The sequence below is a fragment of the Henckelia pumila genome, chromosome 3 (assembly GCF_033568475.1).
Source record: "Henckelia pumila isolate YLH828 chromosome 3, ASM3356847v2, whole genome shotgun sequence".
In the NCBI taxonomy this organism is placed as follows: domain Eukaryota; kingdom Viridiplantae; phylum Streptophyta; class Magnoliopsida; order Lamiales; family Gesneriaceae; genus Henckelia; species Henckelia pumila.
The window spans coordinates 38,967,800-38,973,799 of NC_133122.1; positions in this window are offsets into that span (position 1 = coordinate 38,967,800).

The window sequence follows — 6,000 nt, forward strand, 5'->3', positions numbered from 1 at the left end:
TGGTCTCCTTTTACTTCCCCTACCTGGTTTCCCACCGGGAATTTAATCTTTTGATGATATGCAAAAGCCACAGCCATGAAGGCGTTCAAAGCCGGTCTCCCCAAGATGACATTATAGGAAGATGGAGCTTCTACTATTGAAAAGAGAGTCATGATAGTTCTTCTCAATTCACCGGCTCCCAGGGTAATGGGCAACCAAACCTCTCCCCGAGGCTGTACTGTGTGCCCCGCGAACCCGTAGAGAGAGGTTTTCACCAAATTGACCTCACATCCCAGCAGGTCCATTTGTTCAAAGGCTTCTTGGAAAATGACATTTACCGAGCTTCCAGAATCAACGAAAACCCGCCTTATGTCATAGTTGGCCACCCTGGCTTGGATGAGCAAGGCATCATTATGAGGGGTGACCACGTCCTTCAAATCCTCTGGTCCGAAGGAAATGACCGGGCAAGCGGTTACTTTCCGGGTCTCTAAACCCAATACTTCTCTCCTACTCCAAGATTTCCGGGCTCTATTCGAATCCCCGTCAGTGGACCCCCCTCATATCATGTTGATGACTCCTCGGGAGGGTCCGTCTCGTGTCCTATCCTCCAATCCCTGAGGTGGAACCCCCCGGGCTTTTTCTGAGATAGCCTCATCAGGCCTGTGCGTCGCAAATCCTGGTGCCCTATAAGGTCCTCGCTGTCTTTTATCCATCCGCCTTTCCTCTCCTGACACCGGCCTTTTTGCATCCGGAGCGCGCCTTCTGCACTCGCTGGTATCATGAGTGTTGACCTCGTGAATGGAGCAATATTTTCCCGCTCCTTTTTGGGGGGTCTGCCGAACTCCCTCCTCGCACACATGGACCCCTCGATCTCTAGCTATTTTTGGCGGGGCATGAGTCATCAACCTCCCCAGATAATCAGTTTTCCCTCCTCCCGGGTTATTCCTACTTCCTCTCTCTCTGTTCCCCTCTCGCTTGTCTTTATCCCTCTTTTGCTTCTGGGCCTCCTCCATGTTAATGTACTTTTCAGCCCGGGCTAGGAGGTCTTCAAAGTGTCGAGGGGTTTTCTTCACTAGCGACCGGAAGAATTCCCCCTCCCTGAGACCTTGGGTAAAGGCTGTGATCCGGGTTTCCGGTGCGCACGCTGGAATCTCTAAAGTTATTTTGTTGAACTTCTTGATATATGCCCTTAGGGATTCCTCTCCCATCTGCTTTACCTCAAAAAGATTGAGGGTAGTCTTTCTGTACCGTTTACTGCTGCTGAAATGCTGCAGAAAGATTTCCCGAAACTTTTTAAAGACATCAATGCTTCCGTCCTCCAAGTTTTCAAACCACCGTTGGGCAGAATCTTCCAATGTGGTTAAGAAGACTTTACATTTGATTTGATCATTATAACAATGTAACATGGCCACATTTTCGAACCGGGCCATGTGCTCCTCTGGATCACCACTACCATCGTACCCTTTGATCTTGGCTGATTTGAATTGTAATGGCAAGGGCTCTTTAATAATCTCCGGCGAGAAAGGGCATCCCGAGCTTTTGACTCGCGAAGATTCCCGCGAGTCAGTGTTTTCCAATTTTAAAATTTTTTGTTTCAGCAGTTCCAACTCCCCCACCATGGTGACATGGGCAGACTCAGCGTGTGATTCTGCCTCCTGTTCTGCCTGTATGCCCTCTCGTCCTCCTCCTCTCTTTTCCTTCTCTTTTCCTTCTTCCCGCACCTTGTCTACTGTTTTTTCCTGCTCCTTCCCCAATTCCCCCTGGTTCCTCTCCTGCTCCTGCTCCTGTTGCTTCTCCGGATCGCCTTCCCCCTTCTCCCGTTGTAGAGCTAGGATCCTTTGTAATGCTGCCTCTACCATGGCATTCACTTGCTCCCGCAGATTTGCCATCGCTCGTTGGGAGCTCTCGGGATCCTCGACAATCGTCATATCCACGTCTTAAATCTCAATTTCCCACAGACGGCGCCAATGATGCGAACATCATAAAATGAATGCCCCGGGGGGCGGTGTCATCCCGGGAAGAAATGGTTTTTTATATATATAGCGTGGGCTTAGAAAATTTTTGAGAGTGAGTGTGTGCTAGATAGTGATCGATGTCTCGGCCAGGCGTAGGAGCCTGGTATTTATACATGCTGACCTGACTCTTTTATGATTATCCAGTATGGCCTAACTGACAACTTTTATTGTGATAGGATGGTTATCACGTGTGATTAGACACCCCATAATACTAGGAGAAAACCATACCCTGACAGCGTGATTCAGAATGATTTGATTTGCAGTAAAAGTCTGCCACACGTAAAAGAGGTATGGGCTCTATTTTATATAAAATAGCCTTGGGCCCCCTGATTTCTGGATACTTATCCTTGCATCTGTGGGCCCCTGAGGGAGCTTTTGGGTCCCCGGTTTACAAGTCGATCCCGGGCCCATCACCCGGGAGAGAGTCCCCTGAGGGAGCTCCTGGATTCCCGGTTTACAAGACAATCCCGGGCCCGTCACCCGGGAGGGAGTCCTCTAGGGGAGCTCCCGGGTTCCCGGTTTACAAGGCAATCCCGGGCCCGTCACCCGGGATGATGCTGGGTTCCCATCTTGCAAGATGACCCCGGACCCATCGTCTGAGCATACCAGGATAACAGGCAGAGATCAAAATTATATCACCATATTTCTTGGAATGGTAGCGGCGACGTGCATCGCGACTTGATGGATGTACGTTATGACAGCCTAGGTGATGATGCAAGGAACAGAGACGCTGCTCCGAGATTAAGGTCGAGATGCCCTGCCGAGCTAAAGTGCCCAATAATAAAAGGACACGAGACAATTCTAGGAAAAACATCTAGAAATTGAGATGAAGTGCTTCCTAAGCCTGGCGTTAGGACGCTGCAAGAACATGAAACCACGGTAGAAGAAATCCACAGTTGTAATAATAATTTGAATGCATGATACAACAAGATTTTAATTAGAAAATATCCATATTTAAGCAATACTAAAATGCAGATCTCAGAAATCCCAGTACAATATGAAAATTAAGTTTTAAATGTTAAAATAGATATAACCCAGGAACCGACCTAAATTCAAATGTTTTCTTTTTTGGAGTCTAACAAAGCCTGACAAACCATAATCTCATCAAAGCTTTATTGAACTATGGAAAATAGAATTCCCACCATGTCTTGTGACAAGATATACCAACAAAAACATTAAGAATCAATCTATAAAGTTCGAGCCAGAAACCCCAAAAGAAATATGTAAAGTTACTCAAGTATCAAAGCCAACATTTTTTTCTTAAATCCCACGAGGACTTCCCATGCATTTTACACTTTACTATTTCACAATTTTATGAAACCAAACATGGAAATTATCTATCTTAGTTAGCAGGTCCATGCATGAGGCGATATTTACACTTTATTTACCAACACAAAGTGAAGGTAATACTTTGCAAAGTCAAAGTAATATATTTGAAAACTATTCCCAGCACCAAGAGGACAGGTTATTGCCATAGAAATAATCATGCAAACCACACGTATGATCTTCCCAATGCAAACAATAAGAGTGACATCAATAACACGACAAAGACTTATCTCTCATAGGCAAGCTGTTAATAAAGATAAAAAGGAGCTTTGAAAGAGCAAATTATATTGCTAATCGAATCCCAAAACCCACAAACATCTATAATGCTAGAATACAGCTTACTTAAAGAGTTCATCCTACATTTTAAAGCCACATTTCCCGCAAAACAAAGCATACGGTGATGCTAATCAAGGAACCATATATTAAGAAGTTAAATTACAAGGTGAGGAGTAAATGTGGCATTGAGAGATATTAAAAAGAAAGTTTTAAATCTTCCCTGTTTCGATATCCAAGGATGAAGGTAGTGGTGGGATTTTTTTCAACAAGCTCGATGAATTTCTAAGGTTGAGAAACGGGGAAGCTTCAAGTTGCGATCCTCAAGAACATCTATCAAAATTCCCTTTAACTGGCTTCATTTACAGAGATGTAGGGGCCCGTATGTCATATATCTCGGGGCGATAGGCAGGGATTCGAAATTATTGTTCGGCCAGAAAATAGCAAGACTCGTGTACAACACATGAAATTTTCGAAAATCATGTCAAAAACCATGTTTATCATATATCAGACTGTATAGCCAATCTTAAGATGAGGAGTCGTAATGAGGACATCGACGCAGCAAAGTGGCCTTAGCAGAGATAGCCGGCAAAGGCCCAGGAAACAATTCTCATTCCCTCGGACCATTCATCAAACATATATAATGCGGCCTACGTGAAGACCGAAGGAACCCAACAGGGAATTGATACAAACCCCTGTTTTGAATTAGATAGAGCAGATACGAGAGTCAACATCGAGAAGCATAGGTATCCGGCGATGGACTATCATCGACTCATCAAGAGAGATACAGATGGTTTGACGAGTGTGAAGTGTAGAAAGGAGTGCAAGGCTCGATGGTGGTGTCCTCCGTGGAGTAGCCCTTGATGAGGAACATGATCAATAGATGATGGCCCAGAGAGCAGTGACTTGTGGCTTTTGGTGAGAGGGGGAACTTACAACTGAGCGAGTTTGACATGGACGGTGTGTTTGATCTTGGTGTCGGTTGACCGACGGTGGAACCATTGGGGTTTGCGACCAAGATAAACACCATAGCAGGTGATCACTGATTAAAAGTCTTGGGCGGAAGTTTTTCTACTGATTCTGGATATGGTGGAACTGTTGGAGTCATATGGGTCTCGAGAAAAAAACAGCGCTTATGCGAGCTGATAACTAGCTCGATGAGAGAACGTAACGGGTCTGAAAACGAAACGATGCCAGCAAATCCATAGAACCGAAGGGGTGTGGTTGTGTTTGTAGCGACAACCCATTAAAAGGTTGCGGGGTGTGTAGGGTGTAGTAGCACTTGGAAGTAATAATAGAGAACGTAGGATATGTTGTGAAAAAGTAAAAATTTACGGTAAAAAGTAAAAACTCAAAAACTCAAAATTCTACACTTTATAAAATTTTTCTCTCTTCACAATTGTGTTTTTCTACACAAATGGAGAGATCTATTTATAGATCTCAATTGGAGATTAGTCAAAAATTAATACATCATTAATTACATCATCACACACTAATTTTCAATATTTTACAACTCAATTTTCAACTTTCAACCTTCAACATTCAACAATAAATAATAATATATATTTATATATATTTTCAACACTCCCCCTTGTGATGATGATCATGATAGAATGACTATCTCCATTACGTGTTGTATACTGCCTCGTTAAAAACCTTACTAGGAAAAACCCATTGGGACAAAAACCATAGTAAGGAAAAAAGAGTGCAGCCACGTAAACTCCCCTGATGTCAACATGAATGATTCTTCACATATTTCGTAGATTGCGCATCCCAATATTATAAATGTGTTTTCTGAATATCGCCGTGGGAAGTGCCTTTGTGAAGAGATCGGATGAGTTCTCACTTGATTGAATGTAACAGATATCAATATCTTTATTCTTCTCCAGCTCTTGAGTGTATGCAAAGAATTTAGGAGGAATATGTTTAGTTCTGTCACTTTTGATGTATCCTTCTTTCATTTGGGCAACACATGCGGCATTATCTTCATACAGTGTGATTGGATTCTTGTCCACTGATAATCCGCAAAAAGTTTGGATATGCCGAGTCATTGATTTAAGCCAGACACATTCACGGCTTGCTTCATGTAGTGCAATAATCTCGGCATGATTTGATGAAGTTGTAACAAGTGTTTGTTTCTGTGATCGCCAAGAGATTGCAGTGCCTCCACGAGTAAATACATATCCGGTTTGGGAACGTGCCTTATGTGGATCAGATAAGTATCCAGCATCAGCATAACCAATTATTCTCTGATTTGTATCTTTGGATACAAAAGTCCCAAATCCGTCGTTCCTCGTAAATAACGGAATATATGTTTAATTCCGTTCCAGTGCCTCTTCGTTGGACATGAACTGAATCTTGCCAATAAATTTACTGCAAAAGATATGTCTGGTCTAGTGCAATTTGC